This window comes from Bombus flavifrons, chromosome 17, assembly GCF_040668555.2.
Source record: "Bombus flavifrons isolate JBK064 chromosome 17, iyBomFlav1_principal, whole genome shotgun sequence".
Taxonomy (NCBI): domain Eukaryota; kingdom Metazoa; phylum Arthropoda; class Insecta; order Hymenoptera; family Apidae; genus Bombus; species Bombus flavifrons.
In genome coordinates this window covers 1,041,343-1,066,986 of record NC_138458.1, presented here as the reverse complement: position 1 = coordinate 1,066,986, position 25,644 = coordinate 1,041,343, and the positions used below count along the sequence as shown (strand labels likewise).

Sequence of the window (25,644 nt, the reverse complement as noted above, 5' to 3'; positions counted from 1 at the left end):
TTAAAGAGTAATTTTAAGAAAGTAACTATTAATCTTGTTAATATCTGAATGGCATATTTTCATATTCAAAACGGTTGCATAACGATGTCATAAAGTTACGTTTCCTTCGAAACATTAAAGTAACAAGTTGCAAGGTAGATCGAATAAAATAGCGGCGTAATATCGTAGAATGGAGAAGAAGAGGCTCTAGTGTAAAATGGAGTAAGACATAGTAGACATTGCATCAGGCGATTATCAACAGGTATCTTACGTTTAAGCATTCATTGGCAATCATCCAACGTTGGTCTACGAAAGGAACACCTCTTCCTCTCGTCTCTTTCATAACTCCTTCCCACTCTTATCTGACGAGAAGATTTTCCTCCTTACAAAAGTAGCGATGAATTGAAGCCAACTACCCATGCCTTTCCTCGCGAAATAGCATCGTTTATTTATGCTTCTAATTGTCTTCAACGATCAATGTGCTTATGCCGGTACACGAACCCTTTTCCACCAATCAATTAATATTCTTGACGAAATTTTACAAGCCGTAGGTTGCAAGTCATTGGTATTAATAATTCCTCGTGCATGACAGTAACAAGTTTGTCGATGAAACAAGGAATTTAAGTTTTGCAATTTATAAATCATTTTTTTTTAAATTAGCGTTTAAGTTCGTAAAATCATTTAATTGTTAGCAACATTCATTCGCCGGATATTCGTTTCAAAAATATCATTTCACGTAATATCGTAAAACCATAAAATCGTAGAGGAGAAGTTTAAGACGTACAATTTTCAAATTATCGATTCATTAGTATTATTAGTTGATGGACTATGGTATAAGAAAGGCTGCATACGAAAGTTTATATTTAAATATGTATGTATGTCATAAATGTAGCAGCTTCGGGTTTTATTATTTAAAACTTCAACTCGTTCGCGTAAGAATACCTTAATAAACTATCATATCAGCGTAGATTAATTAATTTGAATTTCTTTTTTCATAATTTCATCGAGTACAAGCAGCAGCCTGTTTGAAATATTTAGTATTAACACATAGAAAATTAAGCAGAATTGCTGCGAGTTTGATCAATATTTTCAACTCGTACATTCAGGATTAAATCGAATCCATCACTACAGGAAAATCCATATCCCAACCATTACGTCATCCTCTTTCTACCGATTGGAAAACTTCTAATTAATGGTTCTGCAGTTCGGCTTACTAATTTTTGTTCCACTTGACGTAATATTCGAGAAAATACATATCAGTGAAAAATGCACGTGTAATGAATTTTTAATGTGCGTAAAATATCGTCTATATGAAAACTTCATGAAGTTTAAACCTTATAAAATTTACGATCTAATACCATTACAATTACACCTTACAGTTTCGAACAAATTCGAAGGAATAAAAAAAGTTTATAACGACAACTAATAACAACATTAATAATCGATGCATAATAATATTTCCAATAATTTACGTTTGCCGCTTTTTCCCCTACCAATTGCAAGTTATTACTTTATAACAAACGCTTTTTCTATGCAAGTACTTAGAGCAAAAAAGATAAGAAATGAAATTGAACATCTTTCTGTTGTGATTGAAATAATAATGAAGGTAGTTCTGACAACTTCGAGCATCTAGCGAACAATCTTATTCTATGAACGCTATTTCCAAAATAGATCAAACTTCAATTTTCAGTATTTAAATCATTTTTTTAAGCGATCACTACCAATCGACTATAACATAGTTGCGTTATAACGCAGTGACATTATTCGTATTTGTGCCAAACCAACGTGATTCGCAATTTTCTTAAGCATCAACTCGATGTTCGACTCGCTCAAATATCTGCCAAAATGTGAATGGCGCGAAGAAATGTTTCACTTTTATCTATTTGATCTCGCGACGGTCTTGGAACGTCCCGTAAAGCTGATTTTAAAATTCTTAAATGGATAGCTCCAGTTTTTATTCTCGTAGTAGACATTCAAACGTTTTCTGTGTTTAGTGGCAAGCCAATAAAAGGCACAAAAGCTATATTTCTTAACGCTATATTTTTCAAATAATAATCGATGATCTCGCGAACTCGTATCAAACGATATTCAATGCGTATTTTAGCGTATTTTAATAGCAGCCGTTTCTGCTTCGTGCTACAGCGTATAGTTTATAAGAAAAATATTTCCACACCGACGTAGATTTGATTTGTATGCTTCGCATTTCAAGCAAACAAATATTAAACAAAGAAATACGTAATGTGTTACGCTGCAGCATAACTTTTACATAACAAAACGTGCAAATTTTTTGTTCGTTACGTACGCTTGTTTAACATTTTACACTCGAATGAAGTTATAAAGCATACTGCGAATGTCCCCGTAGCGGAGCCAACGGAGTGTAACGGGTTAAATAATAGATTAAAAGTGGAGAAATAGTTAATTTTCACGTAAAAAAAAAAATATTCGAAATATTCTTAAAAATATTTCATTTTACTACATAAATTGAAATAACAGTTTTTACGTAAACATTAATATTTTACGAGGTTCCTCTGTCACTGACATATTAGAAATTATACTTTTGAAATATTTGACGTCGTATGAATTGATATTTTTGCAATTCTGCATTTAAATTTATAACGATTTTCCGATTTACGCGCTCTAATTTTCTCTATGAATTTTAATAATCAGATGATCGAGGAAATGGTCGTAAAATATTTCTACGTTTTTGCACAACACATGCTTTGTATAATACTTCGGGTCGCTATTCTGGTACGTAAAACTTGATAACAAACACTGATTGCGACGGTTTAGAGTGACTCGAATATGAATACACCGAATGATGTAGCACGATGACATCGTTTAGCAGATATTGCTAAATCCGAAGAGTAGCTGCAGAAAATGAAATCTCTTCAGTTTTTCCAGCAGACTTGTGGCCAAGTTAGTGGTTTTTAGCCGCTGTTGATACAATTTGCCGTGTCGCGCGATTTTCTCTTTGACAGAAGAAACGTCAGTTTCTGTAATTAATTGGTCGCTCCGCATTCGTCGCGGCTCTTATCTTTCTATTTTGCCATCGTTCTAATGTTTTCGCGTTAGTTTTAGAATAACTTTGTATAACATTAGTTTGTTACGAGCCGTTAATTACGACTTTTTACCAATCAGCCACCACACTTTTCACGCCTAAGAATTTCATTGCTTAATTTTACTGGCGGACGTGTACATTCCCTGGTGGTGAAAACGACATGAATGAATTTTGCAGCGCTGATTTTAATTCCGCATGTTCTTAGCCAGAATTCCATTTCGTTGAGATGGTGTTGCGATTTTTTTTTTTTTTTGAAGCTTCACGGGGATCTTGTTCAGAGGCCAATATAACCGTGTCGCCGGCGACGGCTTCTGTTGTGGTATTTGGCATTGTTGGAAAGTCTGACGTGTATAGAGTATATAGTAGTAGCCCTAGGACGCTATCCTGCGGAACTCTCGATTGAATAGGATAAAGCGTTGAGATGGTTTGTTGTACTTTGACCTGGAATAGCCTGTCCGTGAGCTACGATTTTGGTAGAGAGTAAAACGATGGCGGTAAAAACTCTTCGATTTTGATTAGCAAGCCAACGTGCCAAACTTTATCAAACGCTTGTCGTTGAAGTCTATTTTTATTTTGCTGGACAATCTATGGATTTGTTCGATGGTGACGTGTTGCCCTCTTCCTTAAACTTTCTTAAACGTTATTCTCGAAATTATCTAAATATATCTCGTCAGGAGATCATCACAACCATGGACGTTATATTTATCTTTATCGAGAAAATTGAAGTTATCTTCCAACTTAGTTCCTTTAGATATATCTCTTTTGCAAATTAAAATCTTCTATCCTGTTTTTTGCGCTAATGCAAGGCTACCTTTTTCTGGCTACTTGTCCCTCGTAGTCCACCGCACACGATTATGCATATAGCGGTCTTGCATATCTTCATTTAGCACTGCTGCTAATTTGGAAACATTTATTCATATGCTCTTTTTATTTTTTACGTTTCAACTACGCCACATCTACTATAGCCGCTAAGAAAGAATTCGCTTGAGGAAAAAAACTGATTCTACTTTCATTTTTACGTTTCTTTATGATATCTGCATGATATTTTACCACCTCGTGTAGTAATTCTCCTTTCTTTTCCACTTTTTCTATCTTTTTCTATCCACTTGGGACGAATTTAAGATTTGATTAATTAATAAATTTTAGAAAATACTCGATCGTGTTGATATAAGCGTGGAAAATGGAACAGAAATATTACTCCTACGAATTTCTTAGTTATTTATTTATCTTTCTTGGTTGTGTCAAACCGTTTGAGTCATTAGCAAACACATAACACACATAACAGTAATTACATAAGGTTACAGGTTAGAACGTATATTACGTTAAATTAAGTGCAAAATACTGATATGTTTGAAAAACTTGATGTAGATCCCCGAGCATGATTTCACAGTCCCGGTCCCTTTTTTTTAGCATTTTCGTTGATTTTGGTACAATCTTCTCCCGCGTTGATATTTCGAGCAAGATATGACGATCTGTTCCACTCAGTTCATTACATTGCATCCGCTATGCATTAAATGATCTTCGTCTTTCAACAAATAAGCATATACAAATTTTGCATGTCCGATTTATCGGGTCGTTTTATTTAAAAGGACGTAATATTGATTCTGGGTAAAATGGGTTCTGTTTTATATCTAAATGACAATGAAAGATTGTCAGTAATTGTACGAAATGTGTCTACAGAATATTAAGTCTTTGCTCATGTTTCTCAATCCGCACTTTAGTTTATAAAATAAGCCGGGCAAAATGAAATATATATATACGTATGACTTAAACTTGAAGATATAGCCAACGATCCCAAATGATGTTTTACACGATTGAAATTTACCTTAGATATTTAAACAAAAGGCGAATCTCCCTTTTTTACTATATAATTTAAACACTAATTCAAAAATGAGAAATATCAGAATTTTGTGGAACGAATAAAATAAATTACTTTACGTGTATTTCCTACACATATGCTAACTAAGCTATATGAGTTACTATAAACAATTTTTTCGCGTACTCTAAATCAATGGCACAGTATAAATTACGTTATATGAACACTCGCTACATGACGTTCACACGAACAATATATTTCCTACTACAACACCGTGTGTAAACGTACAAAATGTTTATACATTCGCTTGTGTGGGATTTATGCAAACCACACACATAATTACGAATGAAGACATACAAATAATTGGAATACATAAAAAATTAAATTTGGAAGACTGAAATAATATTGTGAGAAATACCTGATGGAACATGAAACACAAGATAAAATTTTCCTGCTTGAAGTAGTAGAAGAAAATGAAAAGATGAAGTTATTGCAATGTTACGTGGAATACCAGGATGCAACGACTGAGATAGGCCCAACGTAGCCGAGTAATATCGATTTGATAAAAATTACAATAATCTTGCATATAATAATAACGTTTTAAATAACGGCCAAAAAGCGAATAGTCAAGAAGAAATCGGCAACAGCAGTAACGGACCTCGAGAGGAATGTGATTAAAAAGATTTGGAATCCATAGGTTCGATTTCTTTAATTTGGTTAAATAGAAGGGGGGTTAAACAACATTGCCTTTTTGATTTTGTATTCTATGTGCAAAGTGGTTTTAGAAACAAATTATATTCGTTACATTTGAAATTAAATTGAGTGCTAACCGCTTGTCGTTCCGTCATGTGAAAACCTCGTTACATCTTTTAACAGTTTTGTCTCCTAATTAGTTCATATAACCGAGGGAGGTTCTACTCTATTTCAAAAGCAATCCTACTTCAAAAGCTTCCTGCTTCAAATAAATTCTGAGATCACGACTAATGTCAAAATCATGTTTCTACGCTGCCAACACTTTAGGACACCTATTGATATTTGATATGTGATAAGAGTATAAATTGAATGCTGTTTGCTACTTGTATTTTCAGGCTATTTTATCACAAATCAATTATTTCATTCGCGACACACGTGCCTTATAACGTAATATTAAATAAAGTAAAATTTCTTATAGTTTCCAAATAAATGTAATCAGTAGGTGAGCTGATATTTATAGCCGCTAGTGTATATACAGTCGTGTAAAATATTTGATAAAATTTATGGAAATATGAACTTGAAATTGAGTCCAATATCTTTCCTATGTATGGGATATATAAAATTTGATATCGCTTACGAATCGAGTCCTAAACATCGGACATACGATAGTCATGTATACATGCTTCTTTTAATTTTTGAAACTACTAGGATAAAGTTTACTTTTGTATCTTTAAACACGTAATAAATTATTAATCCAGTAAAGGTATATAAAATCATTATTAATTGGAGGATAATATTACATAGGAAGTTAAAACTGTTGTTAATAACAGAAAGAAAAAATGTAATTAGTAATTTTGCTACTAGCGGAAATCGTCCTTGCAAATCAACCATAAAATGAGAGAAATTTGGAAATGAGAGAAAAGACGAAACAGGCATACAGAAAGAAACTACGATCGTCTTAAACATGATTTATATTAGCGGTCAAAGGTACGATCAGATCACGATCAATGAAAATCTAGGGTTTCATCGTGGCATTTACACTAAACGATCAGAAACAATGAAAATGAATTTCAAAGTTTCTTCTAATCGAGATAGGGTTCCGATTGACAATTTCATTTCTTGAGATGTATCGCAATGTTTTGCGACTGAAATCATATAGTTGGCCGTAATTTCGCACAAATTCAATCAAACGCTCTTCCTTTGCTTTTCGACTGCTGCTGACTGTTGCTGACCGCGGTCTTGATCGCTAGCAAAGCGATGCCACCATTCCCGATGGACGTTACGCTCGATAGATTTTCATTTGACTCGACCAAACCGCCTACTGTGGATGCTCTCATTGGATTACGTGCAAGTGATTTTGACCGCTGCGCTGCCTCGCGTAATTTCACCGTATCGTGGTCGCTAGTGCGAATCAAGCTTTCTTATTCTTCAGGAATTTAACCACCGAACACGGATACGTGTCGTTTTCACCCAACGCGACACCGTGTTCGGTTTCCTTTCTCATCGCTGTAGCACGAACAAAGAAGTATCCACTCTGGAGTGGCAGGCATAGTGCGCAAAAATGCGCTTGGAAATTGTATTTCGGAGCAACATTTTGTAGAATGCAGCCTACGAGAAAGTTCAGTGAGAAAATTTTTGTTCCAAATGGCTTCTATGTCCTATCCAAAATGCAGAATTTTCTGCAAACGAAGATAATGACATTAAAGTATCGTCAGATGGAAGAACTTGGAAGATGGAAGCACGGAAGCCGAAAGAGGATGAAAATTAAAAGTAAAACCAAAGTAAAACCAAGTGACATGTACAAGATGCTTTTACGCACCATAGCAGTTATCGTACAAGTATGTTACGAGTGTGCAATTTCTTTTTTCCGTGGTGTAACATTGCTTGAAAATCTATTTCTAACGAATAATGGTAAAAGAATAACGCAATCTACACACATGCGTATCCATTGGATCATTTTGACCCGCTTTCGGCGTCGTTGCAAAGCCCGGATTCGCAGAATTAAAATCGGTATTTGGAAGTTTAATCAAACCGCGGCTCTTATCTCAGCGGAGATCTTTCGATCGTTCAATTTTCCATTGTACGATGTTCTCGAGGATCAAGTGGACGTCGAGGATCGTGTAAATGTTTCATTTGTAGGAAACAATACTCGATTCAGGATAGCTTGTCGCAGTCGTGATTCTATTTAAGGAGTACCAAAGTATATGAATAGTGCAATGCGAATCTTCTACGATTCAATGATTTTACTTATTATTTACTACGCGTAGAAATTATCAAAAGATTCTACTCGAGTCGTTTATTTTGAAAGTGTTTGAAACGTAAGTCTATTTCCCTTTGTTTTGAGGTACTGAGGTGTTTGCGTTTCCATCGATTGAAAAATCCTGATAAGCTCTACTTGCAATTAGTTTGTGTGTTTAAGCAGATGTAAACTCATCGTACAAATAGTTTTTTTGAGAATTAACTGGACCGATGTTTCTTTTCAAGGCGATAAACGGACCTACATCACTTTCAAAATAGACGACTATGCGATCCCATTTATTATTTCCATTATATTAATTGATATTATATAATATTTATTAATTCCTCTTTCGTTATAATAATTTACAAAAATTATGCAATTTTCTAATCCTTCAAACAATTTCTTACATTTTGCTAAATCTTAAATAATCTTTTATGGTCGAAAATAAGAAACGAATTTTTCTAGCGTTTATTGATAAAAAATGATCGCGTTTAAATTCTCAAAATGCAAATGAAAGTTTTTGCAATTTTTTCCGGACTTTTTCGAAAACCGTTTCTGGCACGAAAAGAAGTTTGTCTGACGCGTTTGGAAGATAATCGAGTAAAATCGACTTATTTAATACATGTATGTGAAAAATTATCTTAATTTTAAGAGTCCATGAGCACGCTCTTCCATTGCCCAAGCCAACTCAAATTTTGCTGCAGCTATCGTAAGAATGGCAAATAATAAGAAACGCAACATCCTTCAATCAGTGGAAATGGTTACGTTTGAAACGTTTTTTCCGAAAATTCGAATAGAGCAGCGAGTAGAAAAGAAGCTTTGCACGAAACCAGAAGTCAAGGAACACAGATCTCGACTGTACAATTCCGCGACACTGATCGATTCGGCAAACCGGGAGTATCGGCTACTCGTTTCTGATATTTCTTAGCCTCGGGTGCTACGTCGTTCCAACACGATCCTGTGGATTACAAAATTGGTTCCGTTTAATCCAGAAAATCCAAAACGTATTAACACTACATCTTTTTGTTTGTATTTTATAGGCGTACATTAGTTTGTACGTCGATGCGTTATTATCGTACAGCTTTTTTCTCCAGAAAAACGATAGGAGATGTGTAATTATACTTAATTATCCTTACATTGACATTTTTTAAGTAACAACGAATCCTATGTAAGATACATAATATTTCATAATATTATTATTATTGTCATTTCAGAATTGCAACTTTTTTATAATATACGAGTGAAATACGAGTGAAAAGATAAGACAATATCGAATAAAACCCTTTATATCAGGTTTTCGTTCGTGTTTGCGAAAAAGAAAGATTTGCTGGTTATAATCCCTCATTTTGATGCAAGGAATAGGAACCAACCGGAACCGCTATAAATTATTAGGTGACGCTGCAATAAAATATAGACATGTAATTTTCAAGGCAAAAGTAACGTTGTAAAGAAGTACAAAACATAAATGTAATCTACTTTTTCTTGTTATTTTCATAACTTGCGTTTGTAAACTAGTACAGTCTGCCAAAATATTCATCGCCCCCTCCGATTCATCTTTGTAGCCCTACTATTCTATTTACTGACGTTTCTATCTCATTATTTCTATATATTGTAGTATCTATAATTATCTAGTTATAACACACATATAGAATAGAGTTTGATGTGGACCGAACCTGTCTCGAATAACCGAAAACTCGAATAATGTGGAAGAGTCCAATAGGTCACGCAATAAAACTTGAAAAGAACATTTTGATAGTGTAATATCGTACGCATATTCGAATTTACTTGACTATTTAATTCATTAGAAATTCGATTAACTGCTTCAATAGTATATTCTTTGTGTTAAACTTAAAAAAAAAAAAAAAATGAAGTTGCGGTAAAGCTCAAAACACCTCAGATAATAGGAAACTTCAGTTAAACGAGATTCAGGTAAGGGAGACACCATCTACGTATGTCGTTGCATGATTTAAAAAGGTGGTTGTCTTCCATTATTGTTTCTATCACTTCATTATTTATACATATAAATATTTAAATACACCCTTTGACTTGTCTTTAAAATAGTACAATCTCCGTGACAGTGGACATACATGTAACCCGTAACATCGATAGTCAATCTGAGTTAGTGGATTTATCCACTGAGAGATTTTCTGAAAACAAATGTAACAGCGAGGGAACGCTGTAATCTGAACTAATTGGGTCCGTAGTTCGTCCTAGATAACAATTTTTCTGATTAAATGCTTTGTACAAAAGTACGTGAAAGTCGTGGAGAGTAAAGGGATTCATCGGTAATTTGTACTTTTCACAGTGAAAGAACGTTCTGTAATTCAGAATCAACTTTCAAAAGGATAACGTTTATTTTACTTGAATCCAACTTTGCACATATTCCATATTTGATCTCATTCCAATTTGACTAAGCTTATTTCTTTATTCAACATGTTCTGCTATGAGCTATGATCGTGAGATGTTCTATTTCTATTAGATATTTTTATTATACTGGGTGTCCCAGTTTTTTTTCCACAAAACTCTACTGGCATATTCTATAACTAAAAATAAGAAGAAAGATGTTACACGAACGCTCCTAAATGTTTCGTTCGAAGGTTATAAGAAAAATACGAAATGGCTTCCTTGCTCGATGCCACATAAGCATAGATCGTCGGTTTGTGTTATAATTTCATCTTAAAACTGTTATATTATTAATTTCTCGTTCATTTTCCTTAATTGCAATAAATACGTGACGAATTCTTTGCACCGACGAAAATTCTCCTTTCACAGTTCTTCGCAAGTAAAATTTCGTTGGCGTGATACGTGGCGATCCATCATTGGGAGCAATGGTCACTTAACGATTGACGTATCAGTTGACCAAATCAACGACCTTAGTTACAGTTTGTGTAAACGTATCAAATAGATATCGGCAACGTGTTCTTACATTGTGTCGATAAAACAAAAGTCTGTTATCATTTCGTATTTTTGTTATAACATTTTTAATACAGCACTAAGAGCCTATATGTGTATAACATTTTGTCCTTAATGTTATTTATAGAATAAGCTGGTAGGGTTTTGTGGAAAAGAACTGGGCCACCCTATATATCGATATACAGTCACCTTAAATTATTCATAATTTGTCATATCGTTTCAGATAAAAGTCGTATAATGTTAGGTTAAATTATCAGTTCATTACTCTTTTTTTTTTTTTTTTTTTTAATCAAAATATTCTAAAGTCCTGCGATTTGAGAGAGTATTCTACCGAGTATTATGACCAAATAATTGTCGTAATGTAAAAATTCAAATTAACTACCTTAATTATCAAAATATTCTTCAAATAAGTTTCGATGCGAGTAACGTTCAAAATATTATCCATACAGCGCAGTAATTATTTTTAAAACGAGGGTATTCTTGCGTATGCAAATATTTCATTCTCATAAAATTATTCTCGCGTGCACAATTAAACGCTACCATACGTTACTTTTCGTTATTATTAAATTTCACTGTTACCGATACATGTGCAATCACCGATAATTGTATTCGTTCAGAAGTGTAAACAATTTTGCGGGTTCTAGTTCACGTTGCAGGAATTTCGAGCATGTTTAATCGTATCTGCAAGCATCTCGTGTTTGGATTCAAGAATTAATAAGACAAGTCGCTCATTTGCTGCAACAACGACGTAACTCGAAATTTGTTTTGAGTTACTGGTATAGAAAAAAACAAGTATTCTTCTATAAAATCGTGATTTTTGAGCTATGCTATTAGATATGTCTATTCAACGTTGTTTACTCAACATTCCGAACGAAGGCGAATAAACGATAACGCACCCCAGAAATTTAAAGCTTCTGCAATTCGAACACAAAAATAGTTATCTAATTTTGACGCATAATGATTTTTATTATGCACTACAGACTGTGTATTACTGTGTATACAAAGAGATGGTAAGAAGAGATGGCAAGAAAGTAACCGAAACACAGTGTTACAACAAGATAGCAGATAGCTGAAAAATTGTGATAAACGTGTATGAAAAAGAATCTTTAATTTTGTGCCCTGTATCTTCTTTTGACTTTCGCAACAAATTCTGAATTTATTACAAAATTAATGTAGTGTGCAAAAGGCACACGCGCAAATGTTTTTTTTTAATGGAACTGTATATTAGTTTTTCTTTACTTCGATAACTGTCGTCAAGCCTAACAACTTTTATCTGAAATACTTTTTCTCTATTCTGCATAATTAAAAAGTTGTAGTAAAGAATAATAGCTTTAAGAGTAATTTTTGGGTAGGTGGAAGACGATCAAGATAAACATTTTATTAAATGTTCAAAATGTTGGCTATTCATTTCTAAGCATTTATTTAGTCCGTTTACGATATTTTGACCGAACGCCTACAGCGAAAGAAGATATGAAAAGAGGGATAAAGAACGTTTGTACATAAATATCTCCAAGAATGTTGTTATCAGTACGAGAAAATATGGTCAAAGATATATTGTCGAATGACAGTTAGAAACTAAAAAATAAAAGATAAGATATATGAGCAAAAAAAATTAAAAAAGGATGGTTTTTATTTAAAAATATACTAAAAGGAAGAAAATAATTTTCTTAATCGTATTAGTTTACTTCGAAAGTTTTCAGAATTTGGACATTTTCAAAAATTCTCTATTTCATTAGATAAATCTCTGATCTTGATGATTTGAGTCAAACACTCCTCCACTTTTACCTCGTAATCATAAAAGAATTTGCTAGAAATTTCTTCATCCAATAAGTTCATCCAAGAGAAGAGAAGATACGTTGGTCGAATGGAGGACGAATAGTAAAATTGATACAACGTGCTCGCCAGCTTTTTATTTATACTTTATCAGGAAAATTGTTCTCTACCTTTTAACAGGTTTCCAAATATAAATCTTTCTTTTTTAATCCTCTAAATTTATATTTATATCCACTTATGTATTTATACTTATTTATTCATATTATCATCTATTTAACGAAGGCGAGACCGAATCGTAGCTGCAGTGCGTCAAATATCACCAACGCAATATCTGGCTGCAAATTAGGGCGGTCATTGTTAGATGTAACACGCTTGCATTGCTGCGGGAGGCCAACATTTTGAACAGTATCTTCATTAAATAGACGGTAACATGAATAAATAAGTGTAAATGAGTAAGCGTAAAAACGAAATCATTTTTATGTCTTTCTCGCGATTTTCTCGAAAGTGAAGCTAAAACCGACAAATCCGAAATTTTTGTTTTCCAGCTTATTTGCGTATACTTTACTATACATGTTATCGTCTATTTAACGAAGATGAGGCCGAATCGTAGTTGCGGTGCATCAAATATCACCAGAGCAATGTCTAGCTGCAATTACAGCGGTCATTGTCGGACGTAACGTTTGCATTGTTGCAGGAAGCCAGCATTTTAGGCAGTATCTTCGCTAAACAAATGATAACAGGAAGAAATAAGCGTAAATAACTAAGAGTAAAAACGGAAATCCAAACAAAAACAAGCAGATCTCTGATGGATTTTTCTCATCATTTCCAAGCTTTCACATTTACCTCGAGGATACTCTGTATTACAGCTTCGGAGAAAATAGATTGTAATATTTCACGTGGTACGTCTATATTCATATTTATGTTACCTAACAATTAATTATGTGTGTGCTGTGGAGAGAATAGCGCAAAGTGTTAAGAATTCTAGCGTGTCGTAGAATTTAAAATTATAAGCGTGATTATTGCCCGTGATATATGTCCTTTCAAATTTCTATCTCCACCTTTAGCACCTGTTCACACTGCTAAGAGATTGCGTAAATGTAATAGTGCGATCCATTTCCTAATGCAATATAATTTTAGGTACGAATGGCCATGTACGCGCGCGTATAAAATATTTGTCAATTTATGTAACTTAATTTATCATGAAAAGTGAAATTAACATTAGAAACTAATTAGTTTGGTCGACTTAGGTAGGAGAAAGGTGCACTCGACTGATCAGAATTTCTTTCCCTTCGTATCTACTTAATCGCGAGAGGATTCGATCGCAATATTAATAAACGAAGGAGAAAATGTAAAAGCGGAAAGTTGAAATTCTATCTGCAAAGTCGAATGTGTCGTTACAGATACACCTTACACATACATAAATCCGCCACTGTTTTAACGTTCGGCTACAGTATTCTCCAGCGGAAAGTTTTTCCATCGCTTGGCGAAAATTGCGTCAGGATGGTTAATGGTCGTCACGACGGACGGAGCCCATCAGCAAACCGAGAAGAATGCATTCAGAGTCTAGAGAATAAAAGGGAAAAATAGCTGGGACGAATGTCACCAACAAAGCGTTGACATCTCTGCTGTGACTAACATCCTTTGTCGTGAAATTTATTGCTATTGAAAATAATAGTCCTCTCTACTCGTCTGATATATTTTTATTGTATTTTATATTTATATTTCTTACTTCCCGCAATATACTATTATAGAAAAACGAGCTTTACCTGCGCTAGTACATTATTATTTCATTGAGCCGAGGTTAACGTATCAATTTCTACTCTGGAAATTCCACTTTAAGAAATAAGCTATTCGCCGAATGTACGAGATGACGAATACCATTAAATTATCAATATATAGCAGTAACAAAACAAGATATAATTCAACAAAAATATACAGAGTATTTCGTTTTCCTTGTTCGAAACAATATCTTTGTTACTTTTACAGATATCAAAAACTGTACGAGGTTACAGTTCTTTGGTTTAGAATCTCAAATATCGTGATTCGTGTTATTATCCGCCAAAATCGTCTTTCTTCGATTCTTCAAAGTAGTCGACGATTTTTTTAATAATAACGCCATATTCTTACGATCATGTTATCGTATCTGATAAAAAATGACTTTAAAGATATAGATATATCGACCTCGAAACAACTTTGAGTAGAATTTGCGATAATATGCAACGAGTAAGAAATTGAGCATTTTCTTAGTTTTGCCCCAAATTTGTATCACTCGGCAAGAAATGTTCGATATGGCCTCCATTATTTTTAACACGTTTTCGTATACGACGCATGAATGATGATCTTGCACGTTCGATCATAGTTACAGCCGCTGCTGTGCATTCGCGTAATTTCTATAAATTAGCACCATTCCTCTTTTTTCTTCTTGACTGTCTTCTTAACTTTGATCAACATCTTCGTTCCATCGTGATCGTATTTCCATTCGTATGGTGTTTATAATTGTTACAGGTAGTAATACCAAGAGTGTCATCACACAAAGTTGATACTTGGCAACACGATTTATTGGTACTTTGAAAATAAAGTAAGCAAGCCATTTATTTATTTATTTATTTCATTTAAAACCAATTTCTATATTCGATGGCTTATTACATTCTCCATTTCTTTACAAAACTTGATAACTTTTTTTTAGAACTGAATCGATGAGAGGATATCCTTAAGACTGTTGTCGACATTATGTCTTTTCCTTTCTTTATCACATATGGGACACTATGATTATGCGTGTGATCGATGGTCTCGTTTAATAGGATTATTTTCCAGTATGGACATGTGTCTCAGTCAGTGTATCCTGATCTTATCCTGGTCATCGCGGTTTATTCTGTACCGTCGGACTCTTTGTTTACCTTCGAATCAGAGACTGATTTTCTATTACAATTTTGCCATAATACGTTCCAGTTTTGTTTACATATGGCTTCAACATGTTTTACTATGTCAAACGATGTGTCGCGCGTTGGAAGCTGGCTCTGCTCCTCTGTGGTTGCAATTTTTGGCGTTAGATCGCCTGGTTCGTTTCCAATGTGTTTATTTCTCGTGGGGAGGGATCCAGCCTCTGACAATTTTTTACCGAAAATTAATAGTATGTGGTGTATTTCTGGAGCAACTGTGTTGATTTTAGCTTTGCGTTCTGAATCTTGCATAACATTAATTGCAATAGGAGAAGCACAGAAGATTATGAACCGAAATTCCTTGCAATCGTGTACATTGTCGAGCGGTGAAATTGGCGAATACATTTCAACTGTGACGGTGTTGCTAGCTTGTTCGAAAGAATATTTGACGCTACTAGCACCGGCAACGTAACTAGCTGCTGTCGCAGAATGGTTTTTGGACCTGCATAGATGTATTCGTCGTAATAGACGTATCTGCGTTTAGTGGATATGGAGTTATTAATGTCCATGCAGATAAACCGCGTGTCCTGATTTTTCCATAGGTAGCGGAATATATTTTGGATCTTTCGGATATTTACGGACCCTTTGATAAAGGATGTTAGTCTGATTCCGCTGTAAACACGAGCAATGGAATTTCGAACGAACTGCACTAAAAATGATAGCGTTTCTAGAGGTACAGACTTTTACCGCATATTTCAAGCATGAATATTTTCTGCTGTACGTCAGGAACGATTCTCCAGCTTCAAGCAGAACAAGGCACCAGGTGTGGAAAGCACCAACTGCAATTCTTAGACTTGACTTACGGATTGGATCGAGTTTTTTCAAATTTGCGAATGTAGTCGAATTATATACCGGGCGTGTTTTATAAGCTTGTGGTTGCACAAACTTTGTGTATTTACGCTATTGATTTGAAAACATTTAACGTTTTTTAATAATTGTTTCGTCATATTGACCAAATAAGTTTTACCCCAAACAAAATACCACGCATTTTAGCAATATTGAGAAATTTAGGGGCATTGTTTTCCAGATTATTATTATTATTATATAATATAAATTTTAAATGATTACAATGTCAATAATAGATGTTTCCAACAACTTTTTAAGTGAAATATAATATCGATTCTTCACTTTCTTCCTTCATTTGTTTCATACGTCTTATTTTAAATTTGAGAATCAGTTCAAAAGAAAAGTCACGCGCGTTTAAGTGAAATAAAAATGTTTCTTGGGTATATGTATAATAATTATTATTACATCATATCTGTTTTGCTTGATTTAGCTATAAAATCGGCGGTGTAAAAATCTGCTCGTGTCGTCGACTTAGGAAAATCAAATACGAAACACGCGTTGAATTGTTTATGACATGTTCCTTTTCGCACCTAATTGTTTTCTTCGATCGATTCTAATAAATCAATAAATACTTTTGATACTTAAATCTACTTGAGAATGATCGTAGGTGCTGTGAGAATATTGAAATCAAAAAATGCAAAATTACACGAAACTTTTCCCGAGATACAGTATCATTTGCTATTATTAGACTCGCGGTGTTTGGACATTTATGGGAAATATAAACAAAAATGCATAAAATGTGCAACGATATATCGAAAGTAAAGTACTCTTTGTTATATTTAGATTTCGTTTTTTTAGTTGTGTTTGTAAATATAAAGTATTAATTACGTTGTAATGTTTCTTTTGCAATTAGCTATAGTTGCGTAATGTGTTAACATTAAGTAATATAGTAAAGTTCATCGAGGAAACAGAAAATAGTGGAAAATATGTACGACTTGATAAATTTTATCTAATAGTAAACAGCATACGTTATACTACGGTTGAAGAATTTTTGTTTTCCGTTAGAAATATTTATCAATAGCCGTACTGCGAATGTGAAAGAATTTCATCGAATTTTTATCAAATAAGAGCATATCCACTATGATTGCAGTATAGCCATCCATTTCTATTCGGCAGCTCTTTTTGACGTTGGCGAGGTAGACGATGAAAATAGAATCAGAATAATTAGCATTCAGTTGCTGGAGTTGACTGAGGTTGCTACCAGCCTGGCGTGAATAGAAAAGTGGAAGAAAAGACGTGAAGAAAAGATTGTGTAAACGGTCTAAATGAATTAATCGTGCAAAGAACATTCTGTTTTTGTTATTTGCTCGAATGATATTTAACCTACGCCTCGTGAACGTGCATAACTTGCCGTCACTAGCTACATCAAGGTCATTTGGAGCACTCTCACGGAGAATTCACGGATAGAACGAAATGCGGAACATTAATTCGAGCCACGGACGAATGCGGAGAAAGGCAAATGAAATGTCGCCCAGAAAAATGTTCGCTCTAGTGAATCTTCAGATGCACGGGATAAAGAAAATAATTAGAGATATTGTCTTCCACTTGGCATTCGGCCACGACAGAAGCAACTGCTAACTGTTATTCGACCAACTAACTGTCAGAAAGCGTCGGTCTAGCTATTTCTGAGTTGGTCGTGAAATAAAAGTTGCGCTATTCTTTCAAAGTCTGAATTGCCACTTTATTATAAAGTAGCATACAACATCGATATTCATTAATGTTTGAAGCAGTTTGTTCAATCGAAGTCTGTTCCACGCGTGTGAATTAAAAATTAATTTATTATTTCAATATCGGACTGTTTATTTTGAAAGTGACGCAAGTCCATTTTCCTTCGTTTTATTAGACATTGGAACGTTTGCGTTTTCATCGATTGAAAAATCCCAATGAAATCTACTTACAAATTCGGCAAATCGAAAATTTGAAAAAATCTCGGACTCTGCAAAACTGTGCAAAGCAACCTTGACTTTTCGTATTATTATGAATACCTAGCAAACTATATAAGATTTAAAAGTTGTAGTGTTCTTTATTTACACGTATAATCTTTGAAGAGTTTCTTCAAAATGTACAAACGAGTATAACGTTGATCGTGATCTCTTGCCAAGATGAAGCACCTCGTGCAAATTATTTACATTAATTAAATTGTACTGATTATATTTCATTATTTACGTAATTTCTCCTATGTACAAACATCGAGATTTAAAGCAACCTTTTCATAAAATTCTTATTTAAAAATCATACCAATTATTTCTTAATCTATTTGAATTGAAACATAAATTACAAGTCAAATAACAAATAAGACAAAAATAATTTAGAAAGCATAGAAACGTATCTTGTTTCCAACGCTAAATATGAGTTTGCACGAAAGTTTAGAAAGGCGATGTTTGATACGGTAAAATCAAGGATGCTAGAAAAACAGATTGCAATAAATATCTGAATATTTTTCAAAAATGATGAGACATGAAAAATTACATAACATTTACACAACTTGGCGAACCGATGTTACGTACATGGACAATTAGACTAGATATAAAATTGATTTGTAGATTCTCCATGCAACGTCCACTTCAAAAGTAAACATTAACAAACATACAGATTTCAACCTCACACATATTTGTAACGATATGTGATATTAAGAAATTAATAAAAACTATCTAGCATCGATTCAAATATTTTACTAGCAGTGACATGATAAAACAAACAGAGTAGAATGATGACAAAAAGAACGACGTATTACGAGATTGAACACGTAATCGAATAAAATTGCCGAGCGAACAAAAGAAAGAAAGAAGACATGTAGGAGGTAAACTTATTAATGCTTTTCTTTTTCTTCGCAGATAGAATCGAGAATATGGATTATATTAAAGACACAAAAAGTAGTTGGACTTGGTAACGAAAACGAAGAATGCTACATAAAGGATCGGAGAAATTGAAATGTCATTGTCCCTGACTGCCGTGCGATTAGAACTGACAACCAATTCACCTATTTCGTTTCTGTTCGACTTGGTTACTCGTTGAAACGGTTAATCGGAAAATCTTTCCAATTTCTTCGTGAAATCGTGTAAAGGTTCGTAGCAGCAATAATTCTTTAATCGCATGATGTTGCATCAAGTTTCGCAACACGAAACACTAGCTATAGACGAAAAACTTTCGGCCATAATTCTGCAACTAGTCAACCGATTCGACTAAAATTTATTTCAGCATTTAGCTTAATCAGGGAGAATTTCTATAAAATTTTATTTGAATGCAGTGCCTTCTTTTGTACAGTAAACATTTACCTGATTTTTCTCAACTTTCGATCCTGACAAAATAATAGGTCTACTTACCGGGAAACAGAAACTTTAACCCTTTAACCCCTTTAACTCCGAATTTTATTTCAATTTCGTTACCAGCAGCTCCCAAAGCTTTTAAGTGTTTTATTTGAAATTTACTTTAACTAAAAAATAAGACAATTTAAATAAATAAAAAAGAAAGAAATTCGCTTAAATACCAATTTTATTCACACTGTTGTCGTATTTTGTAATTTTTAAGTGTACCATATATCTTGAAACAATTTCCAGGATGCAATCCTGGTTTTCTTTCGCACGTTTCACAAAAAAAAAAAAAAAAAAAAATGTGGAACTGAAAGACAAAGGGACTCCTGAGATAAAAACCGATGTCGAGTCACACTCGACATAGGAGTGCAAAGGGTTAACAAACTAAGACGTTATTAATAAATTCATCCTCTTCGTAATTCATTCAACTAGATCTTGCACAGTTTTCGATTCGGTAACGATATTAAACTATCTCGTCGACAAATTTGTCACGAAAGATGATCAATATGCCCCGAAAGTGTCATGGGGCAAACCACCACTTTAAACCGAGTGTGTAAAGACAGTTCTTTACGATGAAGCTGTAAACTTAACAAAGGGAACGCGACGATTCGCTTAATTTTCAAAATAAAGAAACGACAAGGATTGTGGCGATGACCAAGAAACACTGGCATATTCCATACCGATATAAATAGTTAACGCTTAAACAGTATATTATTATTTCCTCTAATTTTCGCTCATTTGGATGACATTCTAGGATGAGAAGAAGTTTAATCTGGATGGATCAGACTGTCCTGTACGCTACTCATACGATTTGCAGCGCGAATCACCTTATTCTCCTAAGCGAAATTTTGGTAGCTTTTTTTTTTTAGTAAATTTTTGCTTTTCAGCAAGCGGCAAGACAACTTCGGCGTTCGTCTGTACTCGTATAGATTCACATTTTCTATCACACTCGCGCCGTTTTCCATCGGGTACATTTATGCGCCATAATGCGACAGTTTACGTTCCTGGAAACTCTAGGCAGTAACTGCAAGAAAGAAAAATCAGACATCTCTTATCCTTATTATCCCTATCGAGAATCCTTGGAGTCAACTTATGCGTGACGTATACGACAATTGTCGCCAATTGAATACCGTTACCGAAATCTAAGCTGAGATATCGGAGGCCCGGAACCGCGTTACTCCGAAACTGTTGCAAAATCTAGCCGAATCAAAAACGAATAGGATAAATTTATCGATGATGATATTTCTAGTAACAACTTTTCGAACAAGCCCCCTTCTAACATATTGAAGTTTCGAGAAGATAGGAGATTCCGATGAAATTGGAAAGCATCACCTGCCATTTTTTTTTAAATTGTTTTTGTAAACGAAACCAAGAAGCAACTGCTACGCGGAGATTCGCATATTTGAGATTTGAATCTTGTACGTAGCTTGGCGTAGGTATGCACGTAGGACATCGTAGACAGCGTGATCGTATTTACTCTATTACCGCCAGTAAACGCAATTACTCAAAGTGCTTAAATTCTTATTTAGAAATGCCGTCATGGTAAGTTGATATAAATTTGACATCGACGTAGTACGAGGTTTATTTCGGACGCTGAGAATTTTGCTAAATATCAGCGAATAAATGGTTAATGTTGTACAAAAGTATCTTCGTGGCTAGTTATTTCTGTTGCGTGTTACAGTAAATCATACTCCCATAGTTTACAATTTTAAAACACAAAATTGGAAGCACTTTGTATACATGGACGATAATTGCGAAACTGAAATTCGAATATGTGAAATTTTTGTACAATTTGTAGAAATTTGTATCATCAATCGATTCTGTTACATCATCTTCCGATACAATAAATCTGCTGAAAATGAGAGAAGGCGTACTTAATTCTTAAAGTTAACTAACTTTATTGCAGATTGTTTACTTTTGTTAATTACACGAGCTGCAATTTCGTAGATCTTACCGAATAAATTTGTTCTACGTAAATTTAATGTTTAATTACCTCTACGAAATCTATCAAAAATATGTTTTCTTTTGTAATTTAAACATCGCTATCTTATCTTTGTTAATTTACATTTTAATAAATCGACTGCGGATTTTCATGCAAATGATTATTATAACAACTACTACGCTTTGGATATTGCGCATATTTTACCATATTATGTACATCTTCCACGTTCTTGCAATTTCAGGCTTCCTATAGATGCATAAAATTATATTCCACGTATTCCACAAACTCCTCAAATTGTATTAACGTATAAGAAAACCACATTTATCCAATGTTGTACTCTTTTGCAAAATCTCCGATGCAGCCGAATACGAGTGTTTCTTATTTCTTCGTCCTTTAATTCCAGTTTGAAAACAGGAGAATCCCTTACTCGGGATTCGACGAATGATAGATAGAAGCAATTTTTCCACGATAACACTATAAACGTAATATCTTGTAATTAACGTTTTCTAGTCAAGCTTATTGTCAGTAAACCGAATCAAATTGTATAAATTGTTGGAAGCGTAAACTCCGATTCGTGAGATCTATATGGAATATCGACGTAAGTGGAACGACATGATATAAATCAGAATTATCGTTTACGTATGTGTCTAAGCGATATGTTCGTAGTGGCAATAAGTGGATGAAAAGTGAAAAAAGAGAAGACATTTGGATGAAAGGTGTGAAAGAATTAAATTAATCCAGTGGCATAAAACGTGAAAGCAGTCATGATCATCAACAGGTTCTACGAGTCAGCCGGAAGTCATTGGCAGTTCTCCAAAGAAGAGTTCACGAGGGACGCCGGTCCACAGGTGCTCGGAACGAGCATAGTGGCTCGGGAAAGAGCGCTACATATATGTCGCTACTGAATGAATTGGCAAAGGGTGCCACGAACAAAAGAAGTCTACGGCATTCGTGCATACAAGGTTCTTCTGTTCACTTAGAAGACCTCTGCAGTTACTCTTTAAAGGAATTACCTACCTCTCTCACACGCTTCGCTATTTCCACTTGAATTTTCTGTATTTTTGATCAAGCGATTAGTCTTTTATCCGACACCTCTCTACAAAATTTACATAGACAAAATTCAAATTACGCTCCGCAGAAATAATACTATTTCGAATTGCGAGTAGCTTAGTTTTCGTTTTAAATCGATTGTTCCAATAGAATAATTACACGATAACAAGCAGATTAATAAGTTGTCGCTTATAGGCTGATAGGCAACGCGAATATTAACGAAATTGTTCGGCAGCAATTGCTTTAAAAGTGTCAGTCCCGTATCTACTATTCAGATATTCAGGTATCCAATAATCTTTCCCGGTTAGTATCCGTTAGTCTTTTCTCTTGTTCCGCTCTCAAAGCAATGGTCTTTGTTACAAACCGACTTTGAAGCATATAAGAATATAATATATAATAAGCTAATCGATATTAGCGACGAAAGCATCGTATCGTTGGAATAACCTGAAGGATTTTCAACAGGTATGTGTCGTGTATCGGTCAGATCGGATCGCTTGATACTTTATTTATCAACACTTTCTCTTCTCTAAAACACTTTCAAGCAAGTTCAAGGTCCTATGATCTCATAACTATGACTCAACAAACATGAACGACGATATTTCCAAACGTGTAATTTCCACACTGGAGCAAATCGTTCCATTTATTTCATTGGTTTAGCATGGAATAATTCACGATATCACCATTCACTGGTCGATCTAGATCGAATCGTAAATTTATTACTACGAAGCAAATAGAAGCACTTGACGGATGAACAGACGGGGCAAACTGAAACAAACTTTTCGCAATTAACGGCATCGTCGACGTTTTTAAATTCATGAATTAGGACAACGTAAATGAATTCGTGAAAACGGATCTCGAAGACGTACTTTTCAACGATCGAGATCTCTCGGCGAAAATCACGTGGAAAACACAATGCAGAACGTAAGTTTCTTCGAACGACAAAACGTAGGTTATCTTGGTCACACAACTGACGCGCACTTCTCGATCGTTTATGCGTATTTTACAGGTTTCGTCGCACATGGAAACAACAAACGAAAGTGGAGGCACCGAGGCTAGTGAAACGAAGGAAACCGCGGTCAGCTTGAGACGGAGGAAATTTCATCAACAGGTTTTCCCAGCGAATTAAACCGTACACGATCGCAGTCGATTTGTCGTCAAATAGAAATCTGGTTGGCAAGTTTTCCAGCGAAACGGTCATCGAGCGAGTGTGAAAACGCGTTTCGATAGACAAGATCCGGCTGTCATGATGTAACCACTTACCCGATTAAAAGCTGCTCGGAGATGGGTTCGAGGAAGCGTTCGAAGAAACGTTCGAGAAGCGACGAAAGCGACGAAAACGAGGCAAACGACGAAATCCTTGGCCGAAAGCCTTAAAAGCATAGCACTGTTCGCGGGCCCTTTTCGTGCGTACGGCTAAGGGGGCAGATTGGCACGCGCGCGGTTTCACTCGTGGGGGTGTCGCGGTGCGACTGTAGCACAATCGCTACCCTCTCACGCTCTCACGGTCTCCATCCCTCCGCTCTCTTCACCCTTCCAGCGCTTTGCCACCCTCTCTATCCTATTCTCTCCCTCCGCCTCTGGCGTACCCTCGCCTCTTGCCGCCCCTCACCCCGTCTTTCTTCCTTTCCTCGTTTGTTCTCTCTTCGTCCAACGCCGACAACCTATCTCCTCTCGCCCGTTGCCATCTAATTCGGTTTCTCTCTTTCTCCTCGTCTCTCCTCTCCTCTCCGACCGCGTCCCTCTATCTCGTCCGCTTCCACCCTTCTATTTCTGTTTCCGTCTGGAGCCGTCGAGTATCCCCACTACCGAAAGCAGCAAGCCACTCCTGCAGCAGCGGCGTGCCTTTTCCAAAAGCCCCACTCACGACTCTTACGTGATAACCGAGGTGGCTGGTTGACGGGGCGGCTGACTGACTGACTCGCTTGGATCGCTCTGTACGCTTGCGAAAGCCGCGCAGCATCCTCTAATCGGCCCGCGCACGCCTTCGCGCTACCAAATTCTATGCGCATCGCGCTCTCCTCTCCGGCTACCTGCTTCTCAGCTGGATTTACGCGCACCGCTACGTCCTTTCAATGAATCTTGCCTTTCACCTTCCTCCCGCACAATCCTCTCCTTCGGATTTCGATCATCGTGTGCTTTCTACACACGCAAACTAAACACGCACTGTCGGCCCTCTCTTACTTTATCCCGTCTGTTGGCAAACGTTCGTCCGCGTATATATACGCGTACCGCGAGTTGACGCTTCAAAAACTGACACAATTTCCACCTGCTTTCTTCATCCTCGTCTACCTGTCGCCTGTATCTCTGTCGAATATCAAACAGACGGACCTGTCCTCCGTTCCTCCCTTGCATTCACTTTAACAATTTATTTCGATCGCGTTTCGATCCTCGAACGAGTTTGAACGAAAAAGTTTCGTTTCTAATTACCAACGCATATCGACAGAAAATGATCAGAGCAGTCAACGTATCATAGAAACGCGCGCTGAAAGCTAGAGAATTACAAATGCTATTACAAGTGCAACAAGTAGTAATGCTTACATCTGTTTTCTATTACGACGACTTTGTAGAAACCAACGTTGTCGTATTTACAGAACGCAGCTCACAGTTTGTCAAATAATCTAATAAGCGAGGTCATGTAACATCGATCGTAGAAACTATGAGCAGTTTGTCATCTTATTGTTAGGCCAGGTTCTCTTCGGTTACGGTATCGTCGCACGTATTTAAAGCGTGAAATACTAAACGTTTGAAACCGTAACGAACGAATGTTGTCAGTTAGAAAATTATTTATTAAGTGCGCGACACTTACACTTATAGAAGTCATCCATATATGGCGTATTAGCATTTATTTGCAGTACTATACATATAGTAGGCGAGTATAGCAGAGAAGAGTACAGAAAATATCGAGTACAGAGAAGAGAGAAAAGTGGGACAATAGCGGGAAACTAGCTGCTTTCTATTCTATAAATTCGTATATTTCTCACTTCACTTGCGATGCGAGAGCGAAACACCTAAATCCTATACATTTTTCATACACGTATGGAAAGATATAGAGAAACGTAGGATATAAATAGAAGCTGAAAAAATC

At 35.5% G+C, this 25,644-nt stretch overlaps 1 protein-coding gene across 1 annotated transcript in view; it reads right to left on the bottom strand.

Moving 5' to 3' along the window:
* Positions 1-24,374, bottom strand: part of DIP-lambda (Dpr-interacting protein lambda) — a 560,727-nt gene extending 536,353 nt beyond the window's left edge. Inside the window, exon 1 of the mRNA XM_069130556.1 lies at positions 23,820-24,374. The gene's annotated coding sequence lies outside the window, so the exon portion shown is untranslated. The remainder of the gene's footprint in view (positions 1-23,819) is intronic.
* Between the last annotated feature and the right edge of the window lie 1,270 nt (positions 24,375-25,644).